Consider the following 21,312-nt stretch of genomic DNA (forward strand, 5'->3'; position numbering starts at 1 on the left):
AATAGATTGAGAGTTGATAATGCCCAAAGCCAGAAATTAATCAAATGGAAATTAATTAGAAAATGAAATCAAGGGCAGCCCCGGTGGCGCAGCGGTTTAGCGCAGCCTGCAGCCCAGGGCGTGATCCTGGAGACCTGGGATTGAGTCCCACGTCAGGCTCTGCATGGAGCCTGCTTCTCCCTCTGCCTGTATCTCTGCCTCTCTCTCTCTCTCTCTCTCTCTGCATCTCTATGAATAAATAAATAAAATCTTTAAAAAAATAAAAAAGAAAATGAAATCAAGATTGAAAAAGAGGTCATTAGATTTAGTAGTAGTGACGGCAAATTTGGTGTATTAGAATGAGAAATTAATTAAATCATGAGGAATTTATGGAAAAATATTTTTTGAATGTAACTTGGAAGAAGGTTACAAAGGAATTATAAGACAAAGATGATATGCAGCAATGATCTGTATCATTAGACAAACTGAATAATAATGGACAAGATACATAATATTTCAGTATGTTTTCTCCTCTCTGAAATGTAAATAATCTTCAGTTTATTTTGGATGGATAAATTGAGCAACATACATAAAATCTGTCACTATGAGCATTAGATAATGGAAGTTTTAATAACATTTGCAATCCCCTACTGTGTGATTTTACTCAGTTCTACCTTTGAAGAGTGAGAAAGCTGGAAACCAGATCACACTATGCTTATTATGTCAAGGAATAGATGAGAATACAGTAGTGGAGATGATGAATGTAGAATATTTTGTAGCATTTGACAGTGAAAAGAATTGCACTAGGGATGTTGTTGAATGAGGTCATGGGAATTAAAGGAAGAAAAATTCAGAGAATAGAGGGAAAGATCAACTGAGGATGGGGGCAAGATGGCTCAGCACCTTAAAAGAGGAGGGTGGGATAGAGTTCAGTTATATGCCAGCAAAAGATAAGATTTTAGTGGATTCCCTGATTATTTGTTTCTTTCACTTTTTAGCCCCTTTGAATAACAAGTATTGGGTCATCTTGCAGTGGAAATTATATTAGACCAATTTTCAGAATATCTGAGACAGGGTCCTCAGGTGAGTCTCAGTGTCTGCTACAGACTAAATGTTTGTGTCTCCCTCAAATTCATATGTTGATCGTGTTTGGAGGAGGGGTTTGGGGGAGGTAATTAGGGTTGGATTAGGCCATGAGAGTGAGAACCTCATGATGAGATCAGTGCTCTTACAAAAAGAGAAAGAGAGGAGCCTGGGTGGCTCAGTGGTTGAACTTCTGCCTTCCACTCAGGGTGTGATCCCAGAGTCCCAAGATCGAGTCCTGCATTGGGCACGCCATAGGAAGCCTGCTTCTCCCTCTGCCTGTCACTGCCTCTCTCACTGTGTCTCTCATGAATAAATAAATAAAATCTAAAAAAAAAAGAAGAGACAAGGGATCTTCCTCAGCGTATGATACCAAGGAAAGTGTGTATGATACCAAGGAAAGTGTGTGTGAAAGGGAACTGACCATGTTGGTACATTAATCTCCGATTAATTTCATGTTTCATTAATGAAACAATGAAACATGAGAAATAAATTTTTGTTGTTTAAGCCACCTAGTCTCTATGATATTTCTTTTATTTTTTTAAAAAGATTTTATTTATTTATTTGAGAGTACTAGGAGTAGGAGCAGGGGGGAGGGGCAGGGAAGAAGGGCAGCGAAAGAGGGTGAAGCAGGCCCCCTGCTCAACAGGCTTGATCCCAGGACCCTGGAATCATGACTTGAGCCACCCAGATACCCCTATATGGTATTTCATTATAGCAGCTTCAACTGACTGAAAAAACAGTGTCCCAGCGCTTACTTGGTTTCATTTTGTATAACGAGGTCACTGGACTGAATCCTTGAGATCCTTTTCTGTTCTGTCTTCAGTTCTGACAGTGTCTAAAACAGGTTCTTCCTGAATTTGGTATGTGTCATTTTTTTTTTTCTGTGTTCTTCACCCAACACTAACCCCTAAACTTTTGGGGGGGAAATCACAGAAGGCAGCCTGAGATGCATGAGAGTGGTTAGGGGAAGGGGTTTTTGAGTAGTTGCCTAGAGAAGCCCAGAGGTTTATGGGCTAATTGTATACCTATCAGGATCAGAGCTTTTGGTGTTTTCTTCTCTCTTTCTCTCTCTCCCACCCTGTTTCTTTCTTTCCTTTCTTTTGTTAAAAAGCAAATGGAGACCAGCCTTGAAAATTCCCTGAGCAGACAAAACCAATTTAGTCATACAAACAAAGCTTAGGTTAGCTTATTTTCCAAGACTAACATGACCCGGGTCATTTCTTGCTTGTGCCACTGGAAATCATCAGCAAAACTTGAACTCTTTTCCAAAATTGGTATGAGGTAACCACTAATCAATTCCCTATCATTTAAGAGAATTCTAATATTGCAGCCAATCACTGTGAAGAGTCAACAGTCACTGCTTTCTCACTGTGTAAGCTGCTTTATAACCATACACCTCAGAGCCTCATTCCATCTTTTGGTCCTGGTTTACAGATTGTCTTTTTGGTATGTGCACAGGGGACATTTACGAATTACTGCTTCAGTAATTCATTGGTTTTACTTCAGCAATTTCTAACTTTTCACACTTTCTTTTCATTCCTTCCTTTCTTCCTTTATCCCTCCCCTCCCACCATCCAAAATGAAATTAGTAAATCGAAAAAGTAGGTCCTTTAATTCTATATATGTATATTTTTAAAAGATTTTTATTTATTCATGAGAGACAGAGAGAGAGAGAGAGAAAGAGAGAGGGACAGAGACACAGGCAGAGGGAGAAGCAGGCTCCATGCCAGGAGCCTGATGTGGGACTTGATCCCCGGTCTCCAGGATCATGCCCTGGGCTGAAGGCAGCGCTAAACCGCTGAGCCCCTGGGGCTGTCCCTATTCTATATATTCAAATAAGATAGCTGAGCCATTTTATGGATGAAACATTTTAGATAATTTTGTTACAGATATTAAATATTGATTTACTTATGGATTTTTATTTTAAAATTTGTCCATTTTTTCTAAAGAACAGAACAGGAATTCCCTAGTGCATATATGACATGTATATTTCTTCACAAGTCATTTGGAAGATATGAAAGTCAACATTTTACTTGATTTCATGGACCCTTCCCAGCTCTAATTTTATGTTTACTGCCTATTCTTGTAGAAGCACATTCACATACCTTGTACTCACATCCCACACAGACCTTCACACATATTCAGTCAGATACACACTCTCCAAACACATCCATGTGCACATACAACCACATTTCTGCCAATAGATAAGTAGGAATACAAATTTTCGAACAAAAATTATTTTATGACATTTCTGGAAGACACTGTAAACTAAATGTTTTCAAACTATTTCAATTTGGGGAAGAGTTTTAAAGATTTCCTCTTTTTAAGGAAAAATGTTAAAATCTCAATGTATTTTAGATCTTCTATCCCATTAGCTTTTTTCCCCAATTATTTCTTAGGAAGAAAGTCTTAACATAATAATGATTTCTGTATTGTGCTGGAGAAAAGCAAGGTCTATGATACAGTGCTAATATGATACAGCTGAAATGCTTAATACCGTAAGTCTTTCATACCATTTCTTATCACATTAACACAGAGACAGCATTCCTCTCCTGACTAGCTTAGTCTCCTCATTGCCTCCAACTATTGGAGATTCATGAATATTTAAAAGTTGTGAAAAAGCTCTTGTTGACTCTGTGCTATGGCTGAAGGGCTGAAGTTGGCTTTCTTTTTTCTTTCAGAAGTTGGATTCTCTCAAGGAAGATTCTATCACCTGTAGTGGAGTGCAGCACCTGAGAGAAATGAGTAGGTCTTGCCAGATACTTCTCAGAACATAGGAATGAGGATTCTCTGATAGCGTTCTAGCGTTCTGTGTCATCCAGTTGATGACACAGAACCAATGGGCTACAGGCAGCATGTCTTCCATGTTGGCAGTGAAAGGAGAGGTATGTATGTCCAAAGAGTTTTCTGTTTCTTAATTACCAAGCTTGCTGACTTGCCAGTGTAGCAATTTGACAGTTTACTATTGATCTCCTTTAAGCTGATAGTTTTGCATAAATACTTTGCATAGTCATTAAGCCTTTTCCTGTATTTGGCTGTGTAATTCTGTATTATACCTGATTCCTTTTCATTGAAAGACCAAAAAAAAAAAAAAAAAAAGGCAGTGAATGAATCTGTATTCCCTTGTGACTTCTAATTTGTTAAGTTTTTCTTTTTGCAAAATACAGAAGACATCATTCATTCAATATATATGGAATGTGCTGACAGTCATCTAAAAATAGATATATAATTTCTTATGAAAATATCCTTTTTTAAGTAATCTCTTTTGGTTTTAATATGACTTAGATAAAATTACTATGTATTAGGTGTAGGTGAATGGTCATTCAATCAATTCACATTTATTCATAGTTCAGAGGCTTTGGACACTGTCCTAAATTCTGAGCACAATAAAATGAATGTATTTAAACTTGATTAGTTTAGATTCTTTTGAAAAAATTCTATCCTTACTGGAAGGAAATTTTTCAACATTGATACAATGTTTTTCTATAATTTTCACAGCTTTGATCTATAGTCAGTCTAAACTTAGCAGAGAAGAAAGTATTACTTCAACTTCCGACTTCAGTTATTATTTGTTATGAGTCAACAGTAATTTAATATTTATTATCTGATATTAAAGTGTAAGATTGTGAATGACTGTAAATGTCCACAAGATTCTCAGTCAAGTTGACTTAAACATTGACACTTACTATCTCCCATGACAGAAGGCCTAAAAGATAAGGTGAATTCTAGATAGGCATCATCAGGGTTGTGATTCTATTGCTCCTTGGTTTTCTTCTCTGTACACTCTTCCTTACATCAATGTTTTTGTCCTCAGGCTGACAAACTTCATGATTATGTCACAGCAAAATTTGCACTAGGCAAAGTCAAAGAGACATCGAATATCTTATTCAAAGCTATTGAGTGGATCTAGAAGGTATAGTGCTAAGTGAAATAAATCAGAAAAAGATATCATATGATCTCACTCATATATGGAATTTAAGAAACAAAATAAACAAACAAAAAAGAGATTAACAAATGAACAAAACCCTAGACTCTTAAATACAGAGAAAACAGTGGTACTTTCCAGAGGGGAAGTGGAAAGTGGGAATGGATGAAATAGATAAAGGAGATAAACAGCATATTTATCGTCCTGGGTAGCTCAGTCAGTTAAGTGTCTGCTCTCAGCTCAAGTCATGATCCTGGGATCTGGGGATTGATCCTCAATGTCGGGCTCCCTGCTTAGTGGGGAGTCTGTCTCTCCTTCTCTTTCTGCTTTTCTCCCCTTGCTCATGCTCTCTCTTTCTCTCTCTCTCTATCTGTATCTCAAATAAATAAATAAAATCTTAAGAAAAAAGAGTACATTTATCAGAATGAATGCTGAGTAATATATAGAATTGTTGAATCATTTTATTGTACACCTGAAACTGATATAACTCTGTATGTTCATTATACTTCAATAAATAATAATAATAATAATAATAATAATAATAAAGCTATTGCAATAGGAGAGTGTGCTCACAACTGAGTCTAAACTTAACTATGATATAAAGCCAGAGGATTTTTAAGAGTTCAGGGGAGTGTATCATGGGCCATCTCTGTGGCCTATCCCAACTGGCTAATTGCTAATTGGCTTTACTTAAAAGAAAACTAAGCTATCTCATCCTTCCATACTAGGAACTAGCTTTAGAACTTGGAGCAAGGGGACTGCAGAAGGTAGGCTCCTACTCTCCCATGAAATTGGGAGGGAGAGGCATCTTCCTGGATGCTTACATTTCAAGGAGGTGGCTTTAAGTCCTTGAGAAAGTCCTGTTCTACAAAACTGGCAAGTCTTTTTTGAAGATTTCTATCTCAAAAGGGCAAAACAAGATTTACAATGACAAGTTTTCTAAAGTAAATCTTATAGAAAAGGGAAGTCAGGGGCTGCTGAGTCAGAAAGAAACCTGTCTCAAGCGTGGTTCAGCTGGGGTGTGGGGAGGCTACAAAGGCTCTCTTGGTCAGTTATAATGTGGTTTTCCGTAGCAATGAAAACAGCTTGTTTCTTTAAGGTTAGTTGGAGAAAGAAAGTAAATCCATCTTCCTAGTATGGATTATAAATTTTTCTTCATTGTCTGGTTAGTAAACTCAGTGCACATGCTCACTCCTAAAGAGCAATAATGATGAACAGGAGAACGTCATATGGTGATTGTCCTAAGGACTCCTGAGTCAGTCATTAGAGATAGGTATTTTATTATTGGTTTACACTCACCTTGGAATTGGCAATAAAGAGACTACTTGAGTTAAATCTAAGTTCTATTGGAAAAAAAGAAAGGAGAAATGGATCCTGTGTAGGCAAGAGCCATTGTCACTGTGTCTTATTTTAAACATTTTCTTCATTTATGCATGTGTTTTATTTGGGAGAGGGATATAGGCAGTTCATTGTTGAATGGATGTAGAGTTTCATTTTTGCAAAATGAAAAAGTTTTAGAGATTGGTTGTACATACATTTTTAATACAAAAATTTTAAAAGATATATCCATAAAAATATTGGAGTAATTGAGGATAATTCAAATTACTCAGCCATTTTTTTATTATCCATTTTGTTTGTGAAATTTTGTTTTTAATTCTTAAGAATATATTTTGTTCTTAAGGATATTTTAATTTTAATTTTTGTTTCATGATAGTATGAATCAGTGCAAACACTGCTGCACTGAATATGATTTACTTTTCTCTGGAAATATTTATTATATTAGCCTGTTAAACACATCGGAGTTAATTAGCTTATCTTTAGTACAAAAGGCAGAAAAATAAATGCAGATATATAAGACATAAGGGTGATGCATTTTAAATCCACAAATCATTTAGAAAACTGTAAACTTCCTCCTTATACACATCTAAAACTACCATTATCTCCCTCAGAAGAATATATACAACTCTTAGCTGTACTGTAAGAAAGTGACTTGCTTTTGCTTCTGAAAATATAACATGGAAAAAGCTTTGATTGTATTAAGGAAGTAATTTTAAAACTTGGGAATGAATATAAAGAAAGATACATAAGACATTAAAATATCTTACGGATATATAATATTACAGGACAGACTTTCAGAAGTTAATGTCCCATGAGAAAGTTATTTTGGAACAAAATAAAGCATGCAACTTTCCTAATCATGATAAATCTTCTAAAATAAATGTGAAATACTTCTCCATTAAGATAAAATTTATGGGTTCTGTTTTATGAGTCATTAGTACATGAATACGTTACTTGAATTAGGAAGGACATATGCCAGCTTGTTACGAATTAATAAAATTGGATAATGGCTATAATTGTTTGCTTAAATTTTGGTTTTTATAGAATACAAACTTACTTATTAACTTTTAGATGTAAACTTTTTGAGTTTATTCCAAGATTATTCAGAATATTTAGGCATATGCAATATAACTCCACTCAAATAAGGGAAGCATAATTTTACCAATAAGAAGTTGGTTTTTGTCAATTTAATTGGATGGTTTATTTCACAAACTAAATATTTGGCTACAATGTTAAAAAGTGGAAGTAGACATATATTATGAAATCTCTGTAACTATCAAACTCAAACAAACATGTACTTTTGGATATCTGAAACTCAGGGGATAAGAGAGGCATTGGGAGGAGAGGAGAAAACTCAAAGCCACCTGGATAATCTATTCTAAATTCATTTGATAAAATGGTGAAGTTACCTCATTCTTAATCCTTCATATTTTTGTTTTCAGGAAAAATAACTACTGATATTGAGGAAGAGATTAGATACCTGTAGTTATGAACAACTTTTTTTTTTTTTACAAATATAAAGTTTACATATAAAAAGTTCAGGCATAATTTTTTATTTAGTTTAAGATACTGTTATTAGCATTCAAGTTATAAATTTGTTTAGTTTGATCATTTTTAGAACTGAATTAATAGTGATTATTTGGGATCATTTGGCTTTTCTATGTGTAAAATGACTTCTAAATGGGGAATTTTGTCATCATTTCTTGTCATTAGCATATATTTTTAAAAGATTTATGTATTTATTTGAGAGAGCAGGAAGGAGGGGCAAAGGCACGGAGAGAGAGAGAGAATCTCAGGCATACACCCTGCTGAACACAGAGCCGAACACATGGGCTCCATATCAAGACCCTGAGATCATGATCTGAGCTGAAATCATCAGACACTTAACTGATTGTACCATCCAGTCGCCCTTGCCGTTAACATATTCTTATGTTTCACTTTAAATAAAACAGCAGCAATATAGTCTCATCGGACAAGAACTATGAAGAGAAATGATAGAAAAAACAAAAGTTATAGGGACGCCTGGGTGGTTCAGTGGTTGAGCGTCTGCCTTTGGCTCAAGGTGTGATCCTGGAATCTGGGATCGAGTCCCGCGTTGGGCTCCCTGCATGGAACCTCCTTCTCCCTCTGGCTGTATCTCTGCCTCTCTTTCTCTGTGTCTTTCATGAATAAATAAAGGAATCTTAAAAAAATAATAATAAGAGCAAAGCACGATACAAGTGTAAAAAAAGTTACATGACATTAATGTTTTCCATTTCTCTTTATATAAAAATTCTATGAGCTTTGTAGCCATTATTAAAAAAAGAAAAACTTCAAAAAAGCAACTGAAATGCTAACAATATTACTATTAACCCATCCAAATTTTTAGGAAAAGATAAGAATCCAGATATTTAAACCTAGCACTACAAATTGCCTTTACCCTGTGGACATTTGCTTATGTAGACCAAACAGCTAGGAAACAGAGATATGTTTTTGTCAGCATTAAAAGAAAAAGAGATAAGAGCCCAAAACCAGGTTTTGCACAAGATAAAGTCTGATACTCTTCCCCATCTTAAGCTGGGACCTGATTGGCTACAATTTCATGGCAAAAATAATTGGAATTATCAGGACCTTATCAATCAGTTTAGTGTTCGGCACCTGAATGGTCCAGTGACCTTCACATGTAAAAATTGGACTAAATATTTCCTGGAAATATAGTGCTTATGGGATTCCAGATGAAGCTAATGAACTTCTTTTCTGGGAAAAAGATCTGCTAACCCAGACCTCAAATTACCTCATAAATTAATTTTCCCAAAGTGTTCAAGTTATAGCCTGAAATAACTAGACACACAATAGAATACAATGAATTAAAATCAGTGAAAAACATAAAAAACCCCAAAGGCATAAAAATTTGAGATATTGAAATTATTAGACACAGGTTATGAAATAACCAAATAAATAACCAACTCTAAAAGACATGAGGAAAAATCTTGGAAATAATTACAGAGAATAAGAAACTATAAATGTAAAATACTGATTTGGAAAATAAACAGAAACTAAAAGTGGAAAACACAAAAATTAAAGTTGAAAACTATAGATTAAACACAACTGAATGAAGCTTATTATTCAGAATTATTGAAGAATACAGAGGAAAATATGGAAAACACAGCAAAGAAAATAAGAGACTTTGAGGATACTATGAAATTATAGTAATCTATTACTTATATCTTCTGTAATATATATTTACATTAGAATGAGAAAACTTTGATTTAAGAAAAAATCTAACCTGGAATGCTATACCCAATGAATATGTATTTCAAAATCACTTTCAAAATACACATTTCTTTCTTTTTTTTAAATACACGTTTTCAAAGAAGTATATAAACATATAATTCACCACCCAGAGAAGTACACTAAAGTAAATTATAAAGGATATATATTAGTGTAAAGTAAAGTGATCCAAAAATGGAAAATTTGAGGGATAAGAAAAAATGAAGAGCCAAAACAATGGGGTACATATTTGAGAAGGGGTGACAATGAGCATTAATTGCAACAAAAACCAAAACGAAAACCAAAAAAAAAAAAAAAAAAAAAAAAAAAACCAAAACGAAAACCAAAAAAAAAACCCAAAACAAATAAGAAAAAAACTCCAAACACAAGAAAATCTTTTGGATTATAAAATAGAGAATGAAAACCAATAGAGAAATGGGACATAGACTGACAGAGAATAAACTCTTTCAATAATTTAATTACTTTATCAAGTAAGAGAGCAAAAATTTTGATTCATGTTGGATTTGAAAAGTAGAGAATGCATGTTGAAATCCAGATGAACTAATACAAAAGACCTGATTTTCAAATCAAACTCCTACCCCTTCTCAGGCTTTATTGTTAATTTCAAGAATAGAGGTGATAAAGAGGCTATGCAGAGCAGGGAGAGAGGTATGGGCAGGAGGTAGCTACTCAAGTCTTTCCTTCTCTTAGGGGATATCCAGTCTCTGGTCCAGACTGGAAGTCACTTCTAAGTGAGGCACATAAGTTATCACCTCACACAGCTAAGAGTGTTCATTCATGTCTGTTTCATACTCCCAGCTTATCTGATATATTCTTAGAGAAATGTGCTTCATAAATTTATGGATTCTAAAAGGCTTACTAATATAAGTAATCCTTTAGCCTGAGATTGCTGTTTAAAACATTCCATAATGGGACACTTGGGTGTCTCAGCGGTTGAACATCTGCCTTCTGCTCAAGTCATGATCCTGGAATCCTGGTATCGAGTCCCGCATTGGGCTCCTTGTAGGAAGTCTGCTTCTCACTCTGCCTTTGTCTCTGCCTCTCTCTCTCTCTCTCTCTCTCTCTCTCTCGTGTGTCTCTCTCTCTTGTGTCTCTCATTTTAAAGCATAAAATCTTTAAAAATAAATAAATAAAATATTCCATAAAGACTCGCCACCTAGAAAATATCATTGATCTATTTACATAGAATACCAGTAGTCATGTTGATCAGGAAATTAGGCCAGGTCACCTGACTTATTTTCTTTCCCTTGTGTATATCCTTCCTGTAATCTGGAAAGGAATGAATTAGAGGTTAGCTATGTAACTCCCTTCTTTCCACTATGGTAGCCAATGAAAGAAACAAAACTCTCATACTGGTACAAAAGACAAAGTGGAATGGTAACAAAATAATCATAGAATTCTACAGAAGGCAAAAACAGAAAAACAGAGGACAAATAGAAAGCACAAAAAAGATGATAGAATTAAATGTAAATCTTGCAGCCATCATATTATATATATGTTAATGTTCAAGTATGTTCAATTCAAAGATGATAATTATTTGATAAAAAATAAAATACAAAAATCCAATCACAAATTGTGATAAATCTGAAATGGAATATAAAAAGGTTTGATGTAACATTTACATTCAGATAGACATGTAAATACCAACCAAAAGAAAGCAATTTTAAGTACATTTCTGATATTCAAAATATACTTTGTTGCAAAAAAGCATTATTAGATATAAAAATTACTTCAAAAAGCTGTTAAGATTTGATTTGCCAAGAAAGTGTGTATTTTGATATGTCTCAATAATGTTCTTAAATTATGTAAGGCAATTGAAAAAAAAACCATAATCGTAGTGGTTGATTTTATTTATTTACTTAGTTATTGTCATATATATCAAGTTAGGCATTCATTTACTCAGCAAATACTTGTTCAGTGTCTCCCTGTGTACCAAGAACCCTTTTTTCCAGCTTTATTGAGGTATAATTGACAAACGTAATTCTAATATTTTATGAAGTGTATAGTCTGATGATTTCATGTACATATACATTATGAAATGATTACCCCAATCAAGCTAACTAACATATTCATTATCTTACATAATTAACGTTTTATATATATATGGTAAAAACACTTAAGATTTACTCTCTTAGCAAATTTCAAATATATATTAACTATAGTCACCAGAACACATTAGGTCTCCAGAACACATTCTTTTTAAAACTTAAAAGTTTGTATCTTTTGGCTAATCTCCTCTTTTCTTCCAGTGGCCAGCCCCGTTACCACCTTTCTATAGTCTGTTTCTCTGAGTTCAACTATTTTTTTTTAAAGATTTCCCCATATAAGTGATGCCATACAGAATTTGCCTTTCTCTGATTTATTTCACTTACATAATGCCTTCCAGATTAATCCATGCTGTTGCATATGGCAAGATCTCCTTTTTATTGGCTGAATATTTGTTTGTCCATTGATCAACACATAGGTTGTTTCTATGTCTTGGTTGTTGTGAATAATGCTGCAGTGAACATGGGGGTACAGTTTTCTTTTCAATATAGTGACTTAGTAGTAGTGACTTAGTAGTCCTTTAAAAAAATAGTAGTGGAATTCAGGATCATATGGTAATCAATTTTAATTGGTAGTCACTTTTTTTTTTTTGAGAAATCTCTATACAGTTTTCCATAGTGACTGTACCGATTTACATTCCCTTTCCCACCAACAGTACATAAGAGTTCCCTTTTCTCTATATCCTTACTGACGTTAATTAGCTCTTGTCTTTTTTTTTTAATATATTTTTTAAAAGATTTTATTTATTTAGTCATGAGAAACAGAGAGGAGAGAGAGACAGAGACATAGGCAGAGGGAGAAGCAGGCTCCATGCAGGGAGCCTGATGTGGGACTCGATCCCAGGTCTCCAGGATCACGCCCAGGGCTGAAGGCAGCGCTAAACCGCTGAGCCACCCGGGCTGCCCAGCTCTTGTCTTTTTGATGATGGCCATTCAAACAGATGTGAGATGAGACTTCATTGTAGTTTTGACGTGCACTTCCCAAAGATCAATGATGATGACATCTTTTCATATACCTGTAAGCCATTTGCATGTCTTTTTCAGAAGTTGTCTACTCAGTTCCTTTGCTCATTTTTTAATTGTGTTACTGAGGATTTTTTTTTGCCATTGAGTTGGAAGAATTTCTTACATGTTTTGGATATTGACTCCTTATGAGATAGGTGGTTTACAAATATTTTTCCCATTCTGTAGGTTGTCTTTTCGTTTTGTTGATGGTTTCCATAGTTGTGGGAAAGATAGTTTTGATGTAGTCAAACTGGTTTATTTTGGCTTCTTTCTATACTTTTCTTTTTTTGCCAGTGCTTTTGGTGTCAGATCCCAAAAATAATTCCAAAACGAATGTCAAGGAATTTATTCCCTATTTTCCCCAAAGATTTTTATGGTTTTTTATTTTATGTTTAAGCGTTTTATTAATTTAAGCTGATTTTTGCATGTAATGTAAGATAGAGGTTCAGTTTCATTAATTTGCATAAGGATATCCAGTTTTCCCAACATCACTTATTAGAGAGACTATCCATTCTTCATTGTGTATTCTTGGTGCCTTTGTTGAAAATTAGTTCATGTATTAGTGTGGGCTTATTTATGGGCCCTCTATTCTGTTCCATTGTTCTATATGTCTGTTTTTATGCCAATACCATAATATTTTAATTACTATAGCATTGTAGTATAGTTTGAAATAGGAAGTGTGATGCCTCTAGTTTTGCTTTTCTTGTTCAGGATTGTTTCAGCTCTTTGGGGTCATATATAGTTCCACAGGAATTTTAGGTCTGTTTTACCTCTTTTTAAACTCCTTTCTATTAGTAATTAGTGAAACAGGCCAAAATATTTACCTAGTATGTAGAGTATCTAAGAAACATTTTAATAGTTTTACCCTAGTGGCATATATAAAATATTTCACCCAACAACTATAAAATATACTACATTATTTTGAGCATATATAACATAATTACAAATATTATTCATGTGCTAGTCCATAAATCATGTCTCAATAAATTTCAAATGATTCAAATCATACAGAGTATACTCTTTGACAATGGTATCTTAGCCTAGATATCAGTTATAAGAGATAATTTAAAGTCCTCATGTATGTGGGGATTAAAACATGTAACTCTGTATGACAAACTTAAAAGCTAAATGCTAACCTCTAAAAGCTCCTGGTTTGGAGTTGATAGGGATAGGTGAAGGGTAGAAAAATAAATATATAAAAGTCAGTTATATATAAAAGGAAAAAAATGAGAGCCAAAGAGCACCAACTGATTTTCTATTCATAAATTTATTTCTCACAAGACTATGAAGTGAGTATAAAGGCAGAGTAAGGCATCTGTAAGCATGAAAAGGTTTATAGAATTGATCTCCAGTGCACACTTTATTGCTAGGATACTGAAGAATGTACTTCATAAAAAGAAGTGAGTAAACCAGTTGAGGTAAAAAGCTAAGATACAAGAAACAGTGCAACTGACTGAAGAGAGTAGCAACAAGGAATTTCAGGATGGGCTGTAAACCTACAGATAAAGATAGATTGGAGGTGGAAGATTCTAGGAGGAGAAGTCCAGGAAAACAAACAAACAGACAAACACAGAAAGCTTATTAATTAATTAATTAATTAATTAATTAAAATTTAGAAAAGAACTTTATGATGCCAGATTAATAGTTATCAACCATGATTGTCTATCACATTACCATTGCCTAGGGAGCAATAAAATGATAACAATGACTGGGTACCACTAAAAAGTTTTTGATTTAATGAGCCTGGGTAAGGTAAGTGGGATGTGTGTGGTAGATTTTTTGGGGAAGGGAAGGGTACCTCATAGGCAGAAGGCTGAGTTCATCACACTCCTCACTTTATGGCCATTATTGTCATTGGTCTTTGCAAGATTCCACTCCTAATTTTCTTATTTCCTTTAATCCCTATGCCACACTTCATTTCTTCTTCCGCCATAAGAAACCATTTTGATATATTTTTTATGTATTGTTTATATCTGTAATAACTGTGCAAATGGGTATTATTTTGAATGCATATATTTAAGTAATATAAGTACTAATGATTGATCCATCTCATTCTAATTTCTTTTTTTTTTTCCTTTCTGTTGAACACTATGTTATAAGCTCACTCCATGTTCTTTGTATTTATTTAATTATTTCTGTGGGATACACAATTTACATGAAACAACAGTGGATTATTGCCTCTCATGATTCTAGAGCAATTATTCTGCTGGTTGGGCAGAATTACATTTACATGTGTTATGTAAGGTCTTTAAGGGTTAGGGTGGCATGGCCTCTCTCACTCCTTGGGGTGTTTTACCTTGGCTTCTTTTTTTCGTGTTGTCTCATGGTTCCTACAGAGTAAAAGCAGAAACCTCCATTGAGGTCCTTTGAGACTGAATCTAGGAAGTAGAACAATATCCTTTCATTCTCATTTCATTGGTCAAAACAAGTCAAATTACAGCCCAGATTCAGGAGGAAGAGGAAAAGGCTGTTCCTGGAATGAACAACGAATAGCAAAGTTACATTGTAAAGGGCATGGACGAAGAGAGGCATGCTTCATTGGAGCTCTCAATTGTAACTGTCAGCCATAGAAGTAAAAGAAAAAGACTCTCCAAAAATCATAAATGAAGGAAAGGTAAGAAAATGAAAAAAATATATATATAGAGAGAGACCATTACTTGGCTCTGAATAATATTTTCATGACCATTATAATAATGTAAATATTATGTCAGTTTGAGTACAGAATGTGGTAATTTTGAGAAGGCTAAATGGTCATCCAGCATCACAAAATATTAGCAAATAATTTGTTAGATGAATAAATTAAGGGAAAGTAGTAAAATTCAGAGTAAATACTTGAAGAAATAACTTGAAGAATTGAAAGTTGTTGCCAGTAGGGAGTGGTTTGTGGACTGGAAAAAACGGGACTTCCTGCTTTTCAAATGGACCTTTTGTCAGCATTGTAATGTGTGTACAAGAGTTATTATGATTGAATTTTAAGGAAAATAAAAACAAAATGAAACCCAGATGCTTAAACAAATAAAAATAATTAAGTTGATGATTTTTTCTTAGAATATCTCTTGATTAGCATCCCTACAACAAATTCTTCCAACAACTAACTAGCAAATATAAGACACCGAATAAGGCAAAATCTCTCACACACTGTCAACGGGGATTTGAAATCAGCATGTTTATTTTGACATGCCTATATTAATAGACTCTAGGAAGAAGTTTTTCTAAGGATGAGGAGAATTGTCTTTTTAAAAAGGCACAGACTATGTTTCATCACCCAAATAAGTCTTCAGAAATTTGAGTGGACTCAGAAATTCAACCTGAAAACCAAGCAGACGTACCCTCTGACATGATAGCCATGGATCATTCCAGAACAGCCTGAATAGGAGTCTTTGAACTAACAACATCTGAACCCATCCCTAGATTGCAACAGCAAATGTTTGGAAGGAAATCTTTGTGACTGTGGGTTAAGTGTGGGCTGGGGGAACTGAGGCTCATCACTGGTGCATTACATTTTGCAAGAGTCCTAGCAATCAGAGTGCTTTAGGCAGGTCAAAACCAGAAAGAAGCCTGGTAACAATTCAAAAGCTTTTGCATTTTTGTATTATGTTTTGCATTTAGTTTGTATACAATTCTGTACTATAGTTTTGTTTTTTTATGAGCCCCTTCTCTTTTAAGAGCCTAGCACACGGGAAAAGAATATCCTATTTCAATTCAGAAAAACAGCAGTAAAAGAAAGCCTGTTTGACATAGGGGTTTGAAATGGAAGCTATGCAGATGAACAGGCTTGCAAGCTGTAAAATGAAGGTATAATTTGAGTAGAAACTATTTTTGCGTACTATTTTTATTACATTTATGGAAAATACACATAGGAAAATGAATATAAAAAGATGCTGTATCATGTTTAGGATGACTGTATCAAGGCTGTAGGATTCTGGATTTCTTTCTTTTTACCTCTAAATATTTGTATTCTCTGTAGTAACCACAAACTACTTTTAGGATGGAAAACAGCTATATTAATTTTTAAAAAGACTTAATAGGACAGTGACCTTTCTATTGGAAAACCAGGAAAAGAAGCATTACAAAAAATTCTGGATGCAATCAACTTAGCAGAAAGATTGTATTCAATAGTAAAAATAACAAAAGAAAAGTCAATTGCTGCACAGGGTGGGCAGCTGTCAGTTGGTTCTTCTGTTAGTGCTCTCCTCTTTAAATGTTCCTGGCATTTTTGATCACCATGATTACAACTTTGTCCATGCTTTTTCTTGATTCTGGTTTTCTCTCTCCTTCTGAGATGGTTAGTAAATTTGTAGTATTCTTATATGCCGTTTACTTCCTGGTAGCACTCTGACAATGGAAACAAAATCTTGAAGGCTGGTAAGTTGACCTCATTAGATGGTATGATGTTATTTATTTAAGAGAACTTAAACCTCACGCTTAAATGAAGTACACCTGAATAGCTAAATATAGTGTGACATAGTAAAAATACTTAAGTGTAATAAAATCTATTTGCTATTCTTTCACCCCTCCTTCCCATTAAAGCTGCAGTCTGTTTCCCTGTTTGTTGACCTTGGGCTTGGCCACTTGAACTATGCTTGTATGATTAGGCTTGTTCTTATGTCACAGCCATTACCATAACAGGAATTCAGCAAGGTTATCTAACTGGTCCAAAGAAGATAAGAGACATGTGGAACTGAGTTGTCCCCAGATGAGCCCTGCTCCAATCGGTCAACCACCCAGGCATGGGAACAATAATAAATTATTGTTATTTGAAGGTGCTGTGTTTAGAGATGCATTGTTATACTGTTATAGAAATTGTTGCTGTTAAGTGGAGTGCTATAATTATATATATATTTAGAATTGTGAAGTGGTAGATGAGCAACCTGTTAAAAGATATAAGAATATTGTAATAGGAAGCTTTAAAATTTGCAAGCCATGTTATGAGTTATATAGTAGTACAGTAACTAGCTATTACAGCCTGTCTAAAACTGAGAGATTTCTTGGAATGTGGGACATTCATTGCTAAAACCGGGAAAGTTATGGACAAATCAGGATGAATTGATGACCATATGAAATGTTGAAATATTTGGTAGGGTTGTTGCCTGCAGTAACATATAATATAGTACATGAACTTAAGAACTTGTCCACTTGAGTAAGATGGCAGCCAGGTGGACATCAAAATCATGATAGCTGCATGTAATACAATTCTGCAACATGTAGGCTCAGGAAAGAATTGATCAGTTTGCAAGCAGAATTATTGGCTTGGAAACTAGAACTTTTTCTTATCTCTATACTCTTCTACTAGCAAAATTTCAAAACAAGAGTGCAGACATTATGCTCAGGGTAAAAACCAAGTTAAGGATATACTTCCAACACCCTTTGGTTAAATTCTCTAGAAATGGGGCATCTAGGTGGTTCAGTAGGTTGAGCGACCAACTCTTGGTTTCAGCTCAGGTCACGATCTCCTGGTTGTAGGATTGAGCCCCGTATTGAACTATGTTCAGTGCAGAATCTGCTTCAGATTCTCTCTCTCCCTCTCTCTCTCTCTCTGCCTCTCAAATAATTAAATACAACCTTTAAAAATAATTCTCTAGAAATGATAAGGTAGTTTCTAGTAGACACTTTCAGGTAGGCGGTAGGTCTTCTAGGAAATGTGTGGGCCAGATATGCCCCAAAACCGAATTATTAAGTCTGGAGGGAAAGATGTTTACCTCCAAGAATGGTGGAATCAGATACATAGAATGCCCACAAGCTATTTGGAAGAGATAACTTACAAAAGTGCCATAAATCTGAACTAAAAGGTACTAATCCTGCTTTAAATAGTAAATAAGACAAAAATAAAGCAAAAATATTTTGGGGCTCCCAACTTTCTGCATGCAGAAAGCAGTCAGGGAAAGGGGAAGCTGTTTCATTACTAAAAAAAATTCATTTTATAATGCTGTCTTCAGATATGATGGAGGAAGATGAAAAACATGCGGAGCAGCCCTTGATCCAATGAGCTTTGGCCAGGAGCAGGGCTCCCCTTTGCCTATTCACAGACCCATGAAAATAAATGCTCATTCTAAGCCACTTAGAATTGGGATGTTTTGTTACAATCAGCAATAGCTGGCTGATACAAAGCCTCTGTGTATGTTCACAAACCAATGTGAGGCTCCATCCCTACTATAAAGGTAATTTAAAATTGGTAAAATAGGGATCCCTGGGTGGCACAGCGGTTTGGCGCCTGCCTTTGGCCCAGGGTGCGATCCTGGAGACCCGGGATCGAATCCCACATCGGGCTCCCGGTGCATGGAGCCTGCTTCTCCCTCTGCCTATGTCTCTGCCTCTCTCTCTCTCTCTCTCTCTGTGACTATCATAAATAAATAAAAATTAAAAAAAATAAAATTGGTAAAATAAACAAATGCTTGCCTTCAAGAACTGCATTTCTTCTTCTAATTGCAAAATGAATATTTAATAATTCATTGACTTGGTATATGGCCTAGGGTTGCCAGGATTTTGGAATGTGGGAGAGATATACTCTGTATCTGAGTATTATTGGAATATCTGGGCAATGTGGTCCGTTCCTTGCATGATCTGTACTAAAAAGTAAAGAGGGAATTGGAAGTAGTAAAGCATGTGTGATGTAAATCAAAATATTCTGCTGAAGCCAATCACATGGGAAATAGCTTACAATCTTGATATGATATTTCATTATGTTTTTACAGTAGAAAGAATGCCTCAATAAGACTTAAACCTCCTAATATTATGAAAAATGTCAATGTTACAAATAGACTCGAAGTAATTATGAGTTATAGAGAAATTAAAGTTTACAAAGTAAAAAGCAAAATAAATACATAATTAGATGATTGAGCAAAATGATTTTGCTGTTTTGGAAAATGAGTTATGCATATGAGTCTTCATTGATAAAAATACTAATTATTATTTTATCATTTTAATTAATGTTTGTGGTTTATTTGATTCTAGCTACTTTAAAATAATACTTGCTATTTTATATTCCTAGAAACTGCATCTCTGCAGTTTTCAAAGCGGAATGATTTTATAGCAGAATTAAGGATAAGAGATAACCTTAGTTTATATGCATAAAAGGACTGGATAGGGTTAATTTTTCTCTTTAGCAAGAAAGAATTTTCCACTATGCTACTATTATAATACACATTGGGTAGTCAGTCAAAACCATTTGTTGAGTACTTACTTGGGGCAAAGTGCTGGGGGACTATATAAATGTTTCCTTATCTTTTTAAATGCCACTTAAATAAAGAAGCAGAGAGAAAAAGTAAAAATTAAAACCCCAAATATTAGAAATGTGTAGTAGATATATAAATTTCATTTGTAAAAATTTACTAAAAGATCTAAAGAGTAATTGGAGTGTTTAGAATTCAAGGAAATTTCCTGAGGTTCTCAGAAAATAACTTGGATTTATAAAAGTAAATGCATTGCTGATTAATGCTCTTCACTCTTTTCTTAGATGCCTAACATACAATCACCTCCATTCCCAGGAAGTAAATTTTAACTTCAGTCTCTAAAAACAGAACTCAGTGCTAACTGTATAATTATGTGATTCAATCAGGAAATAACCTTCTTACCACCTTTCTTATCAATTCACTTCTGTTTTGCAATCTGGGAAGCCATCAACCTTCCTACGAGGGCAGCTCTGTCTCAGCATAATGAGAAGTTGCCCCTGAGAAACGAGACCTGGGCTACACTGATCTAGAGCTATTGTCTGGAGAAACTGACATCGTTGCCACTCATGTATCTGTTCATTGCACAAACCTTCACTTAGGCAACAAAGAACCTAAAAATAGCCAAACATCCACAAAAATGCTGTTCCGACTTCATACTCTGTTAGTCATCGAGTAAAATGATCTTGTTATCACCCTATTAAAAATAAAAAGGGAAACATTGTTTAGATTTAACATTCCCAAGCTCCACTTTGCCTCCTCTTCTCTCACCTCCTACTTATTCTTCCTCTGTTTTTTTTTTTTTCTCTCAGGAAATGGCATCACAATCTACCCCACTGCCTAAGCTGAGCACTTCACAGTTATCTTTGCCCTTCTGTCAGAGATCCAGGTTCAGATAACTTCCGAAATATCTTTCTCTCTATTTTTAACTTTTATTCCCACTGTGCCTGGCACATGATATACAATCAATAAATGAGAATCACTAGTATATATTTTTCAGCAAGGCCCTTTGCTGCAGTCCACTGTCCTAATCTCATCTGTAGCTCTATCTTCTCATGCTCACTGCACTCTACAGTGTTTCCTAGACACTCACATTCAAATAGTGACTTTGCACAAGCTAGGAGCGCTGTTTGGGCTGTCTTCCCCTATTTTTTCTACCAGGTGAACTGCTACTCAATATCAAATTCCCAGTCTACATAAATTTCCCTAGTATTTAACAACTCCCTGATTATGTTCCTATCAAGTTTTCTATCCACTTTTTTAAAAAAGATTTTATTTATTCATGATAGACACACACACACACACACAAAGAGAGAGAGAGAGAGAGAGGAAGAGAGGAAGAGATACAGGCAGAGGGAGAAGCAAGCCCCATGCAGGGCGCCTGACGTAGGACTCTCTCCCGGAACCCCAGGATCACGCCCTGGACTGGAGGTGGTGCTAAACCGCTGGGCCACCCGGGCTGCCTTCTATCCACTTTTAACACATCACTTTCACCTTG

General features: G+C 34.9%; 1 long non-coding RNA gene across 7 annotated transcripts in view; it reads left to right on the plus strand.

Annotated features, from left to right (window-relative positions):
* LOC111091635 overlaps positions 1–21,312 on the plus strand; it is a 43,846-nt gene that overhangs the window by 18,013 nt on the left and 4,521 nt on the right. For 4 of the 7 annotated variants that reach the window (XR_005376334.1, XR_005376338.1, XR_005376336.1 and 1 more), the window contains 3 exons: positions 978–1,062; positions 3,747–3,950; positions 14,985–15,262. This is a non-coding gene — a long non-coding RNA (uncharacterized LOC111091635). The remainder of the gene's footprint in view (positions 1–977; positions 1,063–3,746; positions 3,951–14,984; positions 15,263–21,312) is intronic. The other 3 variants (XR_005376337.1, XR_005376340.1, XR_005376335.1) reach the window with 3 other exon arrangements.

The sequence above is a fragment of the Canis lupus genome, chromosome 22 (genome assembly GCF_011100685.1).
Source record: "Canis lupus familiaris isolate Mischka breed German Shepherd chromosome 22, alternate assembly UU_Cfam_GSD_1.0, whole genome shotgun sequence".
Lineage (NCBI taxonomy): Eukaryota > Metazoa > Chordata > Mammalia > Carnivora > Canidae > Canis > Canis lupus.